This window comes from Humulus lupulus, chromosome 4 (assembly GCF_963169125.1).
Source record: "Humulus lupulus chromosome 4, drHumLupu1.1, whole genome shotgun sequence".
Classification (NCBI taxonomy): Eukaryota; Viridiplantae; Streptophyta; class Magnoliopsida; order Rosales; family Cannabaceae; genus Humulus; species Humulus lupulus.
The window spans coordinates 97,489,644-97,508,853 of NC_084796.1; positions in this window are offsets into that span (position 1 = coordinate 97,489,644).

A 19,210-nucleotide genomic window follows, 5' to 3' on the forward strand; every position below is an offset into this window, starting at 1 on the left:
CCGAGACCTTGAATCCTACTGAAACGGTTAGTAGATTCGATCCTGAGCCTTAAGGTTTGAAAACCCGCGCTCAAAACTAACTAAAACCATGCCTGGCCCAAAAGAGACAAGCGGGTCGCGACCTGCCCCCAAGGGCCAAGGCGCGCCTCCTAGATAGACAGGCCCCCTGTCTGGGTGCCAGGGGCGGGCCGCGACTTGCCCCTAAGGGTCACGGCACCCCTGCCAGGCAAAGCCCAAAGAAGGCTCTGGGGTTCACTCAAGTCACGACTTGCATGAACTCGGTCGCGACTTGACCCCGTGAACCCAGCTCCCCTGCATTTTCCTCAATCTAAACTTAGCCAAAACTTATCAAACTACTCCCAATATCACAATCAATCATCACCACAACATTATCACTAGTTTAACAGCAAAACCCAAGCTTTATAACACTTAAAACACCATCAAATTCCCAATTACACAATCAAACTCTCAACTTACAAACCACTTTAAAAACAGAGTAAAACCTTGAAATTTCAAGCTGAAAACCTTACCTCAACACACAGAATTGAACCCTTTTAGTTGCTGAACACAATCCTAAACTCTCAAGCCTTTTTCCTCAAGTTTAACCTTCTAGCTTGCCTTAGAAATCCAACCTGAGAGAGAGAGAGAGAGAGAGAAAAGTGATCGAGAGTGAGAGAGAAAGAAACCTCTGGTTTGCCTTAGTTTCAGTTGCAAAACACAATCCTAAACTCTCAAGCCTTAATCCACAAGTTTAACCTTCTAGCTTGCCTTAGAAATCCAACCCGAGAGAGAGAGAGAGAGAAATGATTGAGAGTGAGAGAGAAATAAACCTCTGTATTTCCTTAGTTCCTTCTACAACCATCTAAGCTTAAGTATATTTAATAGCCCAAATGACCAAAATGCCCCTAGGGCCATTCTAATCTTTCAAATCCACCTAAGGGAAAAATTGTCATTTCCCACCTATCTCGTTAATCATAATTAGCGTCCTCCAATTCCAGTTATTCCCAATATCCTCAAATATTTATTAAATCATATCCCATTACCCGTTCATTCCCGGTAATGTACTAAGTACCAAATTACCCCTAGGCTCACCCCGAGCCCGGTAATTAACCCCGTTGTGACCAAATCGCTAACTTGCATCCTAGGATCGTCTCATGCCGAATGGCTCAAACATATCCACATAATAATGTGGTCTCACCCATATATCACATACATGCACATAAATATACAATTATGCCCTCAACGACCAAAATTACGAAAATATCATTCTTATAAGAAGTGGCCCACATGCATGCAATTATCATTATATAATAATATAACTCACATAATCATGCATATAATCACATTTTAAATTAGTTATGGCCCTCCTGGCCCCCTAATCCATGCGCTAAGCCACATTAGGGAATTTGGGACATTATGGTATTGTCCCAAAATTGTTATTAAGGCCAAGTATTTTGGTTACTGTGCCAGAAGGGCATAATCGAGCTTATCTATGGAATTAATTTAATATATGTGTGATTATGCAAATAAAAGATTTGTATGGTAATGTGGCTAGATATGCATGATTGTGTGTATTAAATATACATGTGGGCCTATTTCTGTAAATTGGGGCATGTTTGCAATTTTGGCCTATTAAGAACATAAATGTAATTATGTGTGTGTTATGAGTGAGACTTTAGTGTTATGGGGATATATTTGAAATGTGTGGTCTGATTAGCAAAATAGTCACAACGGGTTTAAATACCCAGCTCGGGGTGAGCCTAGGCGTATTTTGGGAAACCTAGTGAGTATTCGAGATTTACCGGGTAGTAAGTAGTTATTTGGAGATTATTTGGGTATGTCGAGGTTAATTAGGAATTTATAAGGCTATTTGAGGATTAGCAGGAAATGGGACACAAAGATGATTTCGCCCTTGAGGGCATTATAGAGTAAGTCTTGATCTATGGGCTTTTTGGTCTTTTGTGGCAAGGGATAGACTTAGTCTTGGGCTGCCTTATCTATCTAGGGGACTTAGGAAGTCTAGAGGCAACTAGAAGAAGAAAAAAAAAAACAAAACAGAGCCTCTCCTTCCCTCTCTCTATTCGGTTCTCTCTTTCCCCCTTGATGTGCTTGGTGCTCTTGACGATTTTTGAGGTGGATGCTGGGAAATTGAAGGAGCTGAGGCTAGGATTGGTGGAGGTTCAGCTTTAGGGTCGCAATTTTCATTGAGGTAAGCTTCAATTCTATTTTGATTAGTTTGAGTTTGGTTTTTAGGGTGCTCTAGAGTTTTGAGTTCAATGATTGGGATTCAAAGTTTGGCTGAAGTTTTAGCTTAGTTTTTAATGGTTAGATGTTGGTTATAATGTGTTGTTATAAGATTGAGATGTAATTCTGAGTTTGGTGCAATTTTGGGTGTGAACTGGTGATTTTGGCTTGAGAAAATGCAAGAAGGAAACCCATAATTTATGGGTTCGCGAGGTCATGTCGCGGTGCTGTTCTTGAGCGCCGCGACCCACATGAACCCAAAAGGTCATAGAGGGTTGCTGAAATGCTCAGGCGTCACGGCGCAGGTTAGGGCGCGTCGCGACCCGTGTTCCTCAAGAGAGATCCTTAGGCTCTCTGACTTGTAGCGCGCCGCAGCCCTAGGGGCTGGGCCGCAGCTCTAATTAAGATAAATGACCAAAACTAATTTTTAAGCTCGGGAACTCAAACTTAAGGGCTTGGGAAGGATTCTACTACCAGGTTTAGTAGAATTTGAGGTCCCGAAGGCTAGAATATTATTTTGAAATTCTTACTTGGTTTAGGGTTTTATGGATATTTATTATTATTGTGTTGTGAATAGGTTTTACCGCTAAGGCTCGGGTTTAGGGGATCGTGCTCGGGATCGCACTATACAGTAAGCTCGGGACTCGGGTAAGAAAATTGTTTGTACTCGTAGAGCAGGGCATGACCTGACTATTTGTGCTTACATTGTGTCTAGTTTTATTTGTAGTTGTGTGTGTAACTATTACGTCATACGTGTGTTTGTGATGGAGCGGCAAAGGTCAGGAACAGTGAAGGCCGGGAATGGCAAAGGTTGGGAATGGAAAAGGTCGGGAACGGCAAAGGCCGGGATCAACATTAAGCATGCTGAATGTAGGCTGCCAAGGCGGGTCTCTCTAAGGATGTTGTACACACCCGCTCGGTTATGACCATGAACTTGGTGTCTGGTAACCACCTTAACCAGTGTAGGGCGCTGTTGTGAATTCCAATAGGAACTTGTAGATTGTTTGTAGTGTTTGATTAATTATGCATTTGTTGAAATAAATTATTGTATACTGTGCTGTGAAGTTTTATTACTGGGCCTCAGCTCACGGGTGCTCTATGGTGCAGGTAAGGGCAAAGGAAAGGTCGACCAAGCATGATTTGGAGGCATGGAGCATCGCGTACATGTTTGGCCTACCTAGCCACCACGGTTGGGGTAACTTTGAGGAACATGTTATAAATGTTTGATTTTGTTGCCTAGGTCAACTATAAAGTAACTTTTGAGTAGTAAATATGTTTTAAACAATATTTTGGGATCCTAATGTAATATTTTTATGATTTAAATGATCCAACCTTTTACACTAAAATCTTATTTAAATGAGTCTTCACTTTAATTAATCACACTTTTTGGTCTAATACCTCGAGTAGCAAGTTAATTGCACATTTTAAAATCACATGGTAATGACTCTAGGGTAGTATGGCGTTACAACTTGGTATCATAGTGGATTGTCATGGTGATGAATGCCAGTCGACGACTAGAGTGACTTAGAATAAGATATTGTGAGATAGGGAACGAGGAGTACTCATTCTGGGAACTGAAACGAGGGATAGGAAGTGTTCCGGTTCAGAGTTGGTTCGGAAGGACCAATGAAGTTATTATGAATTATTAGGACAGGAGTGTCTGCTTATTTGAAAGGACATAAGAGTTCGCAAATTTAAACATGGGAACGTGGAGTTCCAGGATTGGAGACTTTACACTTCTTTGAGTATTGTGGACTAAAAAGGGAAGGATAGTTTGGGAAAGAAAGAGGGGTTTGACTTTTTATTTGATAGACTTATGAGATCTTAATAAGGATTAGGCCATGGGCCTATAGATTAGCCTTACCCCAGCATGGGTACAGGTTCATAAGGTGTTGCTGGTGCCAATGTCAAGGAAAGAAGTGTTGAGCACTGCCCCTGATTGGGTGAGGAGACGCTAGAATTTCAGTGGGATTTATTGTGCAAGGAAAAGCCAGTGGAATTTTTTATAAATGAGATAAGGTCTTACAAAATAAGATTGTCGCTCTAGTGAGGGTGTTACAAAGAGATAGCAAGGTAAAGGACTAGACTCTAAGGCTATAGTCAGATTTGCAGGATTAGTATCCCAAGACGTTTGAATAAATTTCAATGACAAAATTTCAATAAGGAAGGGATATTTGTAACGTCCCAAAATTATTATAAAGGCTGAGTCCTTGGTTACTGTGCCAAGAGGGCATAATCGGGTTTATCTGTGGAATTAATTTAATATATGTGTGATTATGCGGCATAAAAGATTTGTGTGATAATGTGGCTAGATATGCATGTTTGTGTGTATTAAATATGCATGTGGGCCCATTTCTAAAAATTGGGGCATGTTTGCAATTTTGGCCCATTGAGGGCATAAATGTAATTATGTGTGTGTTATGAGTGAGACCCCAGTGTTATGGGGATATATTTGAGATGTGTGGTCCGAGGTGATCCTAGTGAGCGGATTAGCGGAATAGTCACAACAGGGTTAAATACTCGGCTCAGGGTGAGCCTAGGGGTATTTTGGGAAACCTAGTGAGTATTCAGGATTTATCGGGTAACTGGTAGTTATTTGGGGATTATTTGGGTATGTCGGGGTTAATCAGGAATTTATAAGGCTATTTTAGGATTAGCAGGAAATGGGACACAAAGATGATTTCGCCCTTGAGGGCATTATAGAGTAAGTCTTGATCTATGGGCTTTTTGGTCTTTTGTGGCAAGGGATAGACTTAGTCTTGGGCTGCCTTATCTATCTAGGGGACTTAGGAAGTCTAGAGGCAACTAGAAGAAGAAAAAAAAAACAAAACAGAGCCTCTCCTTCCCTCTCTCTATTCGGTTCTCTCTTTCCCCCTTGATGTGCTTGGTGCTCTTGACGATTTTTGAGGTGGATGCTGGGAAATTGAAGGAGCTGAGGCTAGGATTGGTGGAGGTTCAGCTTTAGGGTCGCAATTTTTATTGAGGTAAGCTTCAATTCTATTTTGATTAGTTTGAGTTTGGTTTTTAGGGTGCTCTAGAGTTTTGAGTTCAATGATTGGGATTCAAAGTTTTGCTGAAGTTTTAGCTTAGTTTTTAATGGTTATATGCTGGTTATACTGTGTTGTTATAAGATTGAGATGTAATTCTGAGTTTGGTGCAAGTTTGGGGTGTGAACTAGTGATTTTGGCTTGAGAAAACGCAGGAAGGAAACCCATAATTTTTGGATTTGCGGGGTCGTGCCACGGTGCTTTCTTAAGTGTTGCGGCCCGCATAAACCCAGAAGGCCTTAGAGGGTTGCTGAAATACCAAGGCACCATGGCACAGGTTAGAGCGCACTACGGCCCGTGTTCCCTAGGAAATAGCCTTTGACTCTCTGACTTGTAGCGCGCCGCAGCCCTAAAGGCTGGGTCGCGACTCTAATTAAGGGAAATGGCCAAAACAGATTTTTAAGCTCGAGAACTCAAACTTAAGGGCTCAGGAAGTATTCTACTACCCGGTTTAGAAAAATCGAGGTCTTGAATGCTAGAAAATTATTCAGAAATTCTTAATTGGTTTAGGGTTTGATGGATATTTATTATTATTGCGTTGTGACTAGGTTTTACCGCTAAGGCTCGGGTGTAGGGGATCGTGCTCGGGATCTGTAATGCCTTACTTCCTTAGAGTCGTTACTAAGTGAGTTAAAAATGTGTCATTAGCTCGCTTATCGAGGTTTTAGATTAAAAGTGTGACTAATCTAAAGTTAAACTCACTTAAAGACATTAAGTATAAAACATTTGGTTATTCATTGAAATCTTAGAAACTTTTACAGATGGGATCCCAAAATACATTACATATCAAAATATATGCATGGTCGATTTAGGAGACAAAACAACTATTACAGTACATTTTCTCAAAAATAACCCTGGCCATGGCAGCCAGGCAGGTCGAACATGTACCCGTCGCTCCACGCTCTCCGTACTCATGGTTGGTCGACCTTTCCCTTGCCCTTACCTGCACCATAGAGCACCCGTGAGCCGAAGCCCAGCAAGAAAACTCAACACAAAACATATAACATATGCATAACAAACCACAATATACGACAAAGTAGCCAACGCCGTCCTAGGCGCTTTACCAGGCCCTGGGTTCGCGGTCTTCATCGAGAGGATGGTTCCAGCACCCTAGGAGGGTCTCACCCTATCGTCCTGCACTCAGCGTGCTCAACGTCGTTCCCGACCCCTTGACGTATTCGGCTTCTTGCCGTATCCCGTCCTTCGTCATTCAATCACAAACATGTATCACATGGCATTATAATCACAGATATTTAAATGCATATTAAACACAAGTATTAGGGTCATGCCCTGCAATACAAACAATAGGGCCATGCCTTGCTCTATGGGTACAACCGTTTTCTTACCTGTGTCCCGAGCTATCTAAGTACCACGATCCCTAGCACAGTCCTCTATCTCGAGCCTCGTTGAAAACCTCATAACTTAATTTAGTCCCTGAGCGGATTCCCCAAGTCTTCAAGCTTCCAATCCACCAATTCTTTAGCCTAAATCCCCAAGGTTTTCTCCAAACCTTCAACACCACAAGAGAGAGAGAGAGAGAGAGCCGGTGGAGAGAGATATTCTTGCAGCTGAGTTTTCTTATTTCCTTCTGAGTCTCTCTAGAATCTCAGTATCCTAAAGAGTCTAAGCCTATCCCTTACCAAAAGTCCAAAAGGCCCCTTAAGTCTATCTAAATCATCAAGTGCCACCAAGGGCAATTTTGTCATTTACCATGTCCCAGTAATTCCTCGAGTGTTCCTATAAAACCCCGTTTAATCCCAATATAACCAAATAATTGCTAAATTACTACACGTTATCCGATGAATCCCGACCACCAACTGTGTTCCCAAAATACCCTTAGGCCCTCCCGAGCCAGGTATTTGACCCCGTTGTGACTATTTAGCTAAACTGCTCCCTAGGACTGTCTCGGATCGTGCATCACAAATATATCACCACTCACCCGTGGTACAAATCACAATATACACAAATATTACATTTATGCCCTCAACGGGATAAAATTACAAATATGCCCCTATTAGCCAAATGTGGCCCACATGCATATTTAATTCACCTAAACATGCATTTCTAATCATATTATCATTAAATTCACATATTAACATAATTAAATCAATTATTGCCCTCCTGACACGCTAATCAAGGCCCTAAGCCTTATTAGAAAATTTGGGACGCTACAACTATCCCCTCCTTACAGAAATTTCGTCCTCAAAATTACTTGAATAATTCAGGATATCGATCCCGCATATTTGTCTCAAGTTCCCAAGTTGCCTCCTCCACTTTGTTGTTCCTCCACAGCACTTTCACCAAGGCAGTGGTCTTGCTCCACAAGACTTTACCCTTTCGGTCGAGAATATGAACCGGCTTCTCTTCATACGATAAATCTTGTTCCAGCTCCAAGTTCTCATAACTCAGCACGTGCGTAGAATTTGATACATACTTCCAGAGCATGGATACGTGAAACACATTGTGAACCTCTGATAGAGCTGGAGGCATCGCCCATCTATAAGCTACCTCTTCAACCCATTCCAGAATCTCAAAGGGGCCAACAAACCTAGGGCTCTGTAACGACCCAAATTTCCTAATAAGGCTTAGGGCCTTGATTAGGGGGCCAGGATGGCAAATCTTAGAATTATATGATTATGTGATATTTATGTGTATCATTACGTGAATATATGAGTTATATTATAATATGACTAGATATGCATGTTTAGGTGTATTAAATATGCATGTGGGCTCATTTATGTTTAATTGGGCAATTTTCATATTTTGGCCATTTTGGGTATATTTGGCATGTATGTGGTATATGTGTGGTGCTTTATTATTATTTGGTTATGCTAGGGTTACTCAGCATGAGACGATCCTAGGGAGGCAAGCTTGTGGTAAAGTCACAACGGGATTCATACTGAACTCGGAGTGAGTCAAGGGGTATTTAGTTCATTACTGGGATATTGGGTAATGGGAATAAAAATTTGATGATAAATTGGGAGTTAGTGAGATCAAGGTGAAATTCTGGGAATTTTGACTATTTTACCCCCGAGGGCATTTTTGGGACCCCGAGCATTAGGATTTGCTTGGGGTTACTTAAGCTTGAAGTAACCTGTCAGAAACATAAAAAGAACGTTCTGAACGTTCTCTCTTCCTCCCGTTCCATTTTTGACACCCGATCACATTTTCAAAGGAAACTTGAGTTTTAGGACTCAGATTCAAGCGAGGATCGAGGCATAGCGATTCTAGGAAAGATTAGAAGCTTATTAGCTGGAGAATTTAGTTGGGAAACGACTCAATCGAAGGTAATCCGAGTTTTAATTTTCAAGTTTTTAAGCTTTGATTGGATTTTATGTTTTGATGAGTTTTTGGATGATTTGAAGCTTGGGTTTTATTGGTGTTGGATAATTAGGATGTTTGGGAACTTCAATTTTGGGATTTGGAGATGTTTGGATAGGTTTTTGGAAGGTTTTTAAATGGAGAAAACGAGGTTTTCAATTGGGTTCATGGTTGGGTCGCGACCGTGTTCTTGGGCGCCAAGGTGAAGTTGGTTGATGGGCAGTTAGGGCCGTGGCGCAAGGTGGTGCGTCGCGGTGCTAGGAACAGGAAGAAATGGGTTCAGCCTTTGTTTGGAGGTGGGTCGTGGCGCAAGGTTGGGGGAGGGCCGTGGTGCTTAAGGGCAGTTTTGCCCAAATTTGGTTTTTAGTCGTGGGAACTTAACTCTAAGGGCCTGGGATCGATCCTACTACCCATTTGAGTGGGATTTGACATCCCGGAGGCTTGGGTTGGGTCTGGAAGTATTTATGTAACGACCCAAATTTGCTAATAAGGCTTAAGGGCCTTGATTAGTGTGTCGGGAGGGCGTAGTTGGACTATATGTGAATTAAATGACTGAAAGCATGTTTATATGACTATTTGGATATCTATGATGCATGACTATGTGTATTAGGTAGGCCCTGATTAGGGTAGAAGGGCATATTCGTAATTTTGGCCCGTTGAGGGCATAAATGCAAATATCTGTGATAAATTGCTGAGACCACATTATTATGTGGATATATTTGTAACTTGTGACTCGAGGCGATCCTAGTGAGCGGGTTAGCGAAAAGTCACGGCGGGGATTTACACCCGGCTCGGGGTGAGCCTGGGGGTAATTATGGGAATTTAGGAAATATATTGGAACCTATTTTGATATTGAGGAATATAATTGGTGATTAGCTAGGTGTCGGGAAGTAAGCGGTAAATATTAGAGACATTTGAGGAATTAGCGAGAATTGGGTGTAATGACCAAAATGCCCCTAGAATGATTTAATGACTTGGATTTAATGTGAGGGTATTATGGTCATTTGGTTTATAGGGGATAAGAGTTATTTCTGCCTTAAACACTTAGTGGAATTTCTAGAAAGAAGTAGTAACTCAAAGAAGAAAGAAAGCAGAGGAAACAGAACACTTGGACTTACTCTCTTCTCCTCCAATCGGTTTGGTCATCTTTCACCACCTCTTGAGGAATTTTGAAGATTTAACTCAAGAAAACTTGGGCTGAAGCTTGGGGCTAGAGACCTTGGTGAAGTTAGAGGTTTTAGCAGGGAATTGTCACTTATTTGAGGTAAGTCTTCAAGGTTTTCTTCAGTTTCTGGTTTTGGTGCTGAACTAGTTTTCTAAGCTGAGTTTGATGGGAATTCTAGGGAATTAAAGCTGAGGGTTTGAGGAGGTGAAGGCTAAACAAGTGTGGAAGACAACCTAGGCTGAGCTCATCCATCAAAGGTAAGAAACTTTAGCTTTAGGCTTCGTGATTTTTGTTGCTTTGCTGAGTTTTGAGCTCTAGGTTCAGTCATGGTGGATTTTGTGTTTTGGGGTGCATGTGATTGAGTTTTGCATGGTTGGGACTTCTGGGATGAGTTGGAGATGTTAGTAGGCTTGTTTTTATGTTTGGTCAAAGTTTGGAAGAGTTTTGGTAAGGTTTGGCTCGAGGAAAATCAGAGGAAAATGCAAGGTTAGTTGTGCTGTGACTAGCGCTACAGCGCTAGTCACTAGGTGCTGTAGCGCTAGGCTATGTGGTTTGGGGCATTTTAGGCTCTATTTGTAGCGCTGTAGCACTCTCCTTAGAACGTTGTAGTGCTACCCTGTTTCCAGAAAGGGGATTCTGGGTTATTTTCAAGGGTTTTTGCCCAGGGGTTCGGGGTTTGATTCCACCACCCCGTTTTTGGTGGAATTAGGGCTTCCCGAGGGCTCGGGATTGGTCCCGAGGCTAGGTTTTGGACTTGAAGTTTGGTGATGATTCAAATCTATGGCTGTGACTAGGTGTACGCAAGGGCTCGGGCGGGATCGTGCTTGAGGGTTGAATTAATCAAAGCTATTGGAATCTAAAGGTAAGAAAACTGCACCCGGTTAGGTGGTTAAGTTGGGACTAAGTGTTCCCTATATTTGTATACACTACTGTGTGATTGCGATATGTAATTGTGCTGGGACTAAGAGTTCCCTATACTTGTATAATGTCATGAGGTGGTATTACGCCACGGGGACATATGATAAACGGCCTAAGGGTGCTGGTATCAATATTTGCGTACAGGGCGCGGCTCAGCCACTGGTAGCTGAGGACAGCTTATTACTCACTGAGCTCGGTTAAGCTGGCCGGAGTCAGTGGATATAACACTGGGGGCAGCCTAAGTGAGCCGAAGAAAGTGGGTTAAACAGAGGGTGCGACATAAGGGCGCCGACCCTGAATAATGATTGTTATAAACTGTTGATAGTGAATGTGATTATCGTTGCTAATATAATGAATATGATAAGTGAATTATCTGAATGACAAACTGTTTATCTGTCGATGGTTATCACTAATTAAGTGAATGTTATGAATTTTTGAATACTTGATTATGCTTTGGGGAATGCTGGGTTATTGATATTGATCATGCTATGTTTTATGTTTTCTTGTTGGGCCTCGGCTCACAGGTGCTACGTGGTGCAGGTAAAGGCAAGGGTATGCAGATTCAACCATGAGTTGGAGAGCTCTGGGGGCGAGATGTACATTGTCAGCTGCTCGGCCGCCATGGTTGAGGAGTTGTACAAGGACGGAAACCTAAAATGTGTATTTTTCCATTAGAGTGGCCTGAGTTGTTTATAACTTCTGGAATTTTTGTAAATGTGTCATCTAAACCTTGTTTTGAGATTTCATGTACTAAACTGTTATTTTAATGAAATAACTTGTTTATGGCCGAAATCTTTTATTCTTAATCTGTGGATGACGTTAGGTTCACATTTTGTTTAAATGACTTGATTAGCAAGTCTTGCACTAATTTTAACACACAGTGTAATGGTCTTAATTACCCAGGGCGTTACAATTTATTTACTCATTTTGATGAGGTTTTATATTATGGTTGTGACTAGGTTATCACTAGGGGATTAGAAACAAGATTGTGCTTGTGGATCGTTTATTGGTAACCTGTGCTTGGACCAAAGGTATGAAAACTGCACCCAGTATGTAACATGCATGGTTATTGATGAGGCATGTTGAGTGCTCTATATGTGGAGATTGATTGCATATTAAATGCTTAGTAGTCTTGCTTACTTGTGAGTGGTACTGACTTATTAGTCAGAATCAGCAATGGTGTCAGTATTGACTGTGAAGCTGTGACTTATTAGTCAAGTTCGGCCGTAGTACTGAGCACTGGTCATATGGAATTGACCTATGAGTCAAGAACGGTATTAGCGTGTTTAACGCAGGCCGAAAAGATTAGATCTAATCGGCATAAGCATTATCAACATAAGTATGAAATGCTTGACCGACCCTAAGTTTGATGAAAACAAAAGCGCTTGTCTAGTCTAAAGGCTAGTTACATAGAGCCAGGGCTATAAGCTTAGGTGACTTATACGTCACATGGCTAGGAGGGCGTGGGACCTCAGAGATAGACTTATCAGTCATCTATATAGAGATGGACTTATCAGTCATCTACACAGAGATAGACTTATCAGTCATCTATACAAAGAGGGACTTATCAGTCATCTACACAGAGTATGACTTATTAGTCATCTATACAGAGTATGACTTATTAGTCGTCTATACAGAGTATGACTTATTAGTCGTTGTAATGCCCCGAAATCCCTAATGCGGTTTAATGGCTGGATTAGTAGGCCAGGAGGGCCATAATTGTTTAATTATGCCATTAAATGAATATATGCATGTTTATGTGAATTATATTATAATATAATGTTAAATGCATGCATGTGGGTCCACATTTCATTACAGGGGTGTTTTGGTAATTTGGCCCGTTGAGGGCGTAATTATATATTTGTATGCATGTCGGTGACATATTATTGAGACCTCATTATAATGTGGGTTTGTTCGAGCTATTCGGCATGAGACGATCTTGGAATAATAATTAGCAGTCTAGTCATAACAGGTTTAAGTTCGGGACTCGGGATGAGTCTCGGGGTGATTTTAATGATTAGAGCGTTTCCGGGAATTAAAGGGTAACGGAATATGAATTATTGGTGTTTGAGATTATTGAGAATAGCGGGAATTAGAGAGCGTTAACTGATTAACGAGATAGGTCAGAAATACAAATTTTGCCCTTGGGAGCCTTTAGAAACCCTTAATTGACCTAGGGGTATTTTGGTCTTTTCACCCCTAGGATAGATATAAGCCATTTATGGCTATGGAAAGGTAGTGAAAACAGAGTATACTTCAAGAGCTTTCCCGCACCTTTTCTCCTTCAGTTGTCTTTGTGATTTTTGAGCCATTCTTGAGGATTCAAGCTTGGGAAGTAAGCCTTGGGAGTTTGGGAGTGTGTTCCACCATTGAAGAGCATCATGATCTGAGCTTGAGGTAAGCTTCTAGCCATTGAATTCCCTGGTTTGCCCTGTTTTAGTTCTAGTTTCAGTTGGGGTTTCTAGATTGGATGCTTGGTTTTGTTGGGAGTTTTGGCTAGGGTTCTTATAGTTGTGATGCTTGGGGTGTGTGAGGATGGTTTTTGGGTTCATTTGGCATCAAAAATGAGGTTTGGAAGCATTGGAATCAGGTTAGAACTGAAGGAATTGAAGAAGGAGGTTTCAGGGGAGGATCAGTTTGGGGGTAGTGCTACAGCGCCCATCAGAGGGCGCTATAGCGCTACACAGGATTTCTGTGGGCAGTTTGGGGGTTCTGAGAATAGCGCTGGGGTGCTAGGGAGCAGTGCTGTAGCGCTACTCTGTTCCTTCAGAATCCTATTTTGAGTGTTTTTAAGGGTTTTTGGTTCGGGGTTTCAATCCTTAAGGCCTGGGATCGAATCTACTCACCATGTGGGCATGTTTCGAGGTCCCGAGAGTGGGGTTTAGGTTAAGACCCTTTCATTGTTGATTTTCATTAATGGAGATTATAATTGGTTGTGACTAGGTAACCGCTAAGGAATCAAAAGGTTGATTATTCTCAGGAGTCGTTCTTATTATATTTATCGCTCGAACCAGAGGTAAGAAAATTGCACCCTGTGTATATGACATGCATGATTGTTGTTGAGGCATGTTGGTTGATAAATGTGGACATTGATTGCATATTAAATGCTAGCGGATATTGTTTACTTGTGTATGGCACTGATTAGTCAGGGACGGCACTGGTCGCGTATCACTGACCTAAGAGTCAGAAACGGCATAAGCGTTCTGAACGCAGGGCCGAATGAAGATTAGATCTAATCGATATCAGCGTTGAATGACTCTAAGGCATTAATGCTGGACCAACCCTAAGGTCGATGAAACTTATAAGTGCTTGACTAGTCTAAGCTAGTTACTCAGAGCCAGGGCCTAAGGCCTAGGTGACAGCTTGTCACATGGCTAGGGAGCGGAATCCCATGGTTACGACTCTATGGTCATGAGGTAGGTTATGTTGGTGACTAGTCATCATACACCTAACCTGTTTAAGCTAGTGAAAGGTTCACTTATCTGTTAAGCCCCGGTGACCCTATCGTCACATGGCTAAAGGGAGTTGTACCCACCTTAGTGACTTTTCCTCTGTCACTTACCTGTTTTGGACTGAAAGTCCTGGATGATTATTACGATCATTGTTGATATTATATCATGTTATATTGTGTTTTCTTGCTGGGCCTTGGCTCATGGGTGCTATGTGGTGCAGGTAAAGGGAAAGAAAATCTCACCCAGCCTTGAGTGGAGAGCTTAGGTGGTGATGTGTACATATGCGCTTGACCACCACGGCCAAGGAGTTCTCAGAGGAACTAGGGGGTTTACCCTATTTTTGCCGCTTAGTTCGGCGGGTTTGTAAATTTGAAACAGTAATGACCATTTTGAGTTGTAAATAACTTGTAAATGTTTTTATGGGCCCATGAACAGTTTTATATATTAAATAAAATATATAATTTCCTTTTGATTTGTTTTCCACCTTAGCCTGTTAATAACACTTGTTAGCACGTTTTTTAACCAAAGGACTCGGGTAGCGGGTCAAATTTCCGGTTCACCGTAACTATTCTGGGGTAACCATGGCGTTACAGTCGTCTATTCAGAGAGAGACTTATTAGTCATCTATCTTTGAGAGACTTATTAGTCATCTACTCAGAGATAGACTTATTAGTTGTATATTCAGAGAGAGACTTATTAGTCATCTACCTCAGAGAGACTTATTAGTCATTTACCTCAGAGCGAGAGACTTATTATTCATCTACTCCGAGCATAGGACTCCACAAACATTTATTTGTACCTGCTTGCATGCATGAGTAGGGTTATTACTGCTAGGGATGCCTATTATGATTTAGTGACATGTTACTACCTGTTTATGAGCATATTGAGTTTTCTTGCTGAGCTTCGGCTCACATGTGCTATGTGGTGCAGGTAAATGCAAAAGAAAGCTGGACCATCCTTGAGTTGGAGAGCTTTGGTGATGATGTGTATATATGCGACTGCTCGACCACCACGGTCGAGGGTTTAAAGAAGAACTAGGGTTAAACCCTATTTTTGCCACTTAGGTCGGCTGGTTGTAAATATTTTATTGTAATTAACCTTTAGAATCTATTTTGGGATCCCAATGTATACAGTCAACGTTTTAGTGAAACGTTGTATCTTAGACCAAAATTTTTAACCCTAAATCGCTAATCATACTTAGTTACACGATTATGACCAAATGGCTTGGTTAGCGAGTTTATCACTGTTTAAAATGCACAACATAACGGTCCCTGGGTAGTAGGGCTTTACAGGCTCAACTTGCCCCCGTGCTCCAAACCATTTCACCCCTATCAAGGGAGAAACACATGGTCACCGACTTAAAACGCTACGCTCCTGCATCCCAAGTCTGAATAACTCTTCTACTGACTCTGGGAGGCGAGCATTCGAGCTATAATCTTTTCAATCACCTCATTGGTCCTTTGAACAACCTCAAGACCTAGATACCTCCTCTCACCCGTCTCATCCCAATGGATGGGTGATCTGCACTTCCTCCCATACAATATCTCATACGGAGCCACTCTGATAGTCGCCTGATAACTGTTATTATACAAAAACTCAATCAAAGGGATATACTTACTCCAAGATCCCCCAAAATCTAGTACGCAGGCTCGCAACATATCCTCCAATATCTGAATCATCATCTAAGACTGTCCATCTGTCTTAGGATGATAAGCGGTACTAAACCGCAACTGTGTGCCCATAGTCTTCTACAGGCTCTCCCAAAACTTGGAGGTGAAGGTAGGGTCCCTATCAGATACTATCGACCTCGGAGCCCCATGTAGTCGCATGATTTCCTTCACATATACTGCTCCATAGTATAGGTTGTCTTAACAGGAAAAAAGTGGGCTGATTTGGTATACCTGTCCACAATCACCCATACTAAATCATGTTGTCCCACGGTCTTTGGTAATCCAACCACGAAGTCCATGGTGATATCCTCCCATTTCCATTCCGGAATCCCTAGAGGCTGCAACAACCCTGCTAGCCTCTGATGTTCAACCTTTACCTGCTGACAAGTCAAACACTTGACTACATAATCCACCACATCCTTCTCCATTCCCGGCCACCAGTACAGAGCTCTCAAATCTTGGTACATCTTCGTCGTACCCAGATGTAAAGAATAGGGAGTGGTATGACACTCATCTAAAATCTCTTATCAAATACCGGAATCCATCGGAACACAAATCCGGCATTTGTACTTCAATAATCCCATCTCCGAAATTGAAAAGTCTTTAGCCACTCCAGCTAAGACACCCTCTTTGTGCTCTCTCAACTGGGGATCCTCCCCCTGTGCCTCCTTGATCCTCTCAAGAAGCGTGGACTAAAGAGTGATATTGGCTAGTTGTCCAACTACCAGCTCAATACCTGTTCTAGTCATCTCTTCAGCTAACTTATCTAATATTTGCCTTGAACTGAACAACTGTCCTGGGCCTTTCAGACTCAACGCATCAGCCACCACATTGGCCTTCCCAAGATGGTACAAAATGTCACAATCATAATCCTTTACCAATTCCAGCCAACTCCTCTGGTGCATATTCAGATCCTTCTGAGTAAATAAGTACTTTAAACTCTTATGGTTAATGTATATTTCGCACTTCTCGCCATATAAATAATGCCTCCAAACCTTAAGTGCAAATACCACCGCCGCCAATTCCAGATCATGTGTGGGATACCACTGTTCATACTTCTTCAACTATCTTGACGTGTGGGCTATTACCTTTCCGGCTTGCATCAGTACACACTCCAAACCCTGTCTGGAAGCATCACAATAGACTACAAACTTTTCATTGTCTGACGGAAAACTCAATACTGGAGCAGTGATCAACCGCTGCTTCAATTCCTTGAAACTGTTCTCACACCTGTCTATCCATACATACTTAGTCTTTTTACGCATCAGTTTGGTCAATGGTGTGGCTATTCTGGAGAATCTCTCGACGAACCGCCAATAATACCTTGCCAATCCCAAAAAGCTCCTAACCTCTGGTACACAGCTCGGCCTGGGCCAATCTCTCACCGCCTCAATCTGACTTGGGTCTACTAGAATCCCTTCCTTACTGACAATATGACCTAGAAATGTTACTTGGGGTAGCCAAAACTCACACTTACTAAACTTAGCATATAACCTATGCTCCCTTAACCGTTGTAAAACCAGGCGTAGATTATGTTCGTGCTCTATCTCTGACTGAGAGTACACCAGTATGTCGTCAATGAACACGATCACAAACTTGTCTAGATAATCCTTGAAGACCTTATTCATCAGGTCCATAAAGGATGTTGGGGCATTGGTTAATCCAAAGGACATAACCAGGAATTCATAGTGTCCATACCTCGTACGAAAAGCGGTCATTGGTATGTCCTCATCTTTAATCCTTAACTGGTGGTAGCTTAACCGAAGGTCAATCTTAGAGAACACTGTCTTCCCCTGTAGCTGATCAAACAAGTCATTGATCCTAGGTAGTAGGTACTTGCTCTTAATGGTTAACTTGTTCAACTCTCTGTAGTCAGTGCACATCCATAAGGATCCATCCTTCTTCTTGACGAACAACACTGGAGCACCCCATGGCGAAAAACTCGGTCTGATAAATCCCAAATCTAGTAACTCTTGCAATTGAATCTTCAGTTCCTTTAACTCTTCCGGAGCCATTCTATATGGTGTCCTAGATATTGGCTCCACCCCTAGTGCCAACTCAATCTCTCGGTGTGGCAGCAACCCTAGCAAATTTGTTTGGAGCAAATTAGGAAACTCACATACTAGTCTGGTCTCATCCGGTCCAACCAAAATAACTCTAGAAGTATCCACAATGTTTGCTAGGAATCCTATGCAACCCTCTTGCATTAGGTCTCAAGCCTTTAGTGCCGAAATTTTAGGTACTCGCGGTCCACTCACTGTCCCCACGAATACAAATGGTACCTCCCCTTTCGGTTCAAAAGTCACCATCCTACGCTTGCAGTCAATCGTCACCCCATACTTCGATAACCAATCCATCCCTAGGATCATATCAAAGTCATCCATCGCTAACTCAATCAGATCCACAATCAACTCCCTACTGTCTATCTCTACCGGCAGTGCTCTAACCCGTCTCTTAGAGACTATCAGTTCCCCAATCGGCAGCAAAGTCTAAAATCCCCTAGCATACAAATCACTAGGTCTACAAAGTTGATCTATCACTCTAGCAGAAATAAATGAATGAGTAGCCCATGAATCAATCAATGCAGTAAAAGAAAAACCAACACTCGAAATCTGTCCTGTCACAACCGAGGGGCTAGCCTCAGCCTCAATCTGGGCCAAGGTAAATACTCTGGTAGGAGTGAGACTGTCGCTTTGTTTTGGCTCTTCCTTCCTAGCTTGTGGGTAGTCCTTCCTCAGATGACTAATACTCCCACAAGTAAAGCAGACCATGATCCTGCATTCTCCCTGATGTCGTCTTCTGCATTGAGGACACACTGGGAAATTCCTTTAGTTGTCTCCTCTACCCTGATGACCACTGAAAGCACCCCGTGCCCTCCTATCTGAGCCAGGAGGAACAAAAGAGTCTGGGGTCTTTCTCTTTTGCTCACTGGGGCCACTACCCCGACAAGATCTAGTAAAAGGAGGCACCATCCTCCGAGCATCGCACCTAGTGTGGCGTGCTGCCCCTTTGGCACACCCACATGGGGCCATTTTGTAAGTGAGCGTGCCTTGGTGCTTGATCATTAGTCAAGTCTTGCACCAAGCAACCTCATGGGATAGGGTAGTGGCAGTTTTGTAATTATGCATATGTCTCCCAAACAAAAATCATATATGTTACTGGGAAGACCTTGTATCCCTAGAAGGCTCCTTAGGGGGAGGTGACCTAGTGACTTAGGGAAGCACCATGGCCATCAGCAGATAGGGGCCAAATTTGTGTACTCCCTTGCCCTATCAAGGCTATATATTAATAAAACGATATTTATCCATACTTGCCCCTGTGTGCTCCCTTGTTGCCTATGTGTTACTTGTTTGTTATCTTCATTGGGCCATTGTGTGCCACTTGCCTTATTGT